Source organism: Cervus elaphus, chromosome 14 (assembly GCF_910594005.1).
Source record: "Cervus elaphus chromosome 14, mCerEla1.1, whole genome shotgun sequence".
Lineage (NCBI taxonomy): Eukaryota > Metazoa > Chordata > Mammalia > Artiodactyla > Cervidae > Cervus > Cervus elaphus.
This window is the reverse complement of record NC_057828.1, coordinates 7459653-7461212: the sequence shown is the minus strand read 5'-3', so window position 1 is coordinate 7461212 and position 1560 is coordinate 7459653.

Below are 1560 nucleotides of genomic sequence, written 5' to 3'. Positions count from 1 at the left end.
CCTTTAATCTGCCAACCGTAGTTACCAAGGCAAAGTTACAGGCAGCTCAGATGACCGCCACAATAATGATGCAAGCAGGACTCTAGGGCAACAGGGACAGAGCAAACAGACAGAGTGGGTGACTGAGTAGTTAATCCCACTAGGGAGTTGTCAGTGGAAACATACTGGAGACCCCTATAAGTTAATGCTTGCTCAAGAAAGCAGGCTTGCTTAACCACAAAACCAAGCAGGCTTGCTTAGCAACAAAACCACGCAACAGAAGCACGTGACACGCCCCCAAACAGTGAAACAACGGTGGCATGAGACCCGTGCACCGCCCAGCGAGCTCAGTGCGTTAATGAGCCCTAGGACATGCTCTCTGCACACATCAAAAAACAGTAATTGTGGACCTAGCTTGACCACGTAGGGATGAGAAAACTCCCCTGCTCAACCTGGAGGAGGAATTGGTGATGGAAGCGTGATGTCTACTCAAGAAAGACAAAGACGTTCTCCTGCTCCCTACTTTCCTTTGATTATAAAGCTGTAGCCCAGTAAGTTCTCGGGTGCGGCATTTCTCACCTGCCACCTGTAAGCCTCACCAGCATCCTATTCTAATAAATCACGTCTCATCTATCACTTTGCTGTCACTGAACTCTTCTCTGCACTGGGACATAAAGGACTATCGCACAAGCTCTTCGGAGGCCCCAGAAATGACACCTAATGGCTTCAAGGGCACAAAACCTTTCTGTGTCCTTCATTTCCTTGATTATAGGAAATAGCCTTCATTCAGCCTCTGTAACCTTCCCTAAGCCCCAATGGGCAGTTTCAAGGAGTTGTTAGTTAGGGAAGGGAGGGGATGCAAGACAAGGGAGAAGCAATGCAGCCCAGCGTTGGGGCAAGGCCCTGTTTCCCGTCAACAGATACACACACTATCTTTGAGCCATTCTGCAGATACTGAAACCCCCTCCAGGTGAGAGAAGTTAAGGACTATCAATGGTATGCCGCCCGCCCGCAGGTTTGCAGACCCCAGACCAGTTGGACCTGAAGGATGACAGTACCGACTTCTACTTACCTCATCCAAGAATGTCCACGAGCTGATCATACCTTCTTTGAACAATTACTGTAAAACCTCTCACCACCTTCTTAGGTTGGGACACACAATTTTGAGGACATTAGCCCGCTGTGGCTCCCCTTTACCTGGCAAAATAATAAAGCTATCCTTTTCTGCTTCACCCCAAAGTCTGTCTCTGGGTTGTGATTTGGCACTGGTATACAGGGAAGTTGAGCTTTAGGGAACACTAACATTTTAACTCACTGTAGGTTCCTAAGAACTTCAGGTTGGGTCACACGCTCTTACCCAAAAACCCCGGGGAGATGTCAGGACTTGCCTCCCATCTCACGAGTCTGGTTCTGTGTGTGTGTGTGTGTGTGTTGGGGGTGGGGGGTTGGTGGGGAGGGAGGTATCAATGTGGTGTGCATGCGCAGCGTTAATTAAGAGTGAGGGCAAGGTGTGGGGACCAGAACCTCTCCCTAGCAGGCTGACAGCAGGACACATGTGAGTCTGATAATTCAACCAACAAA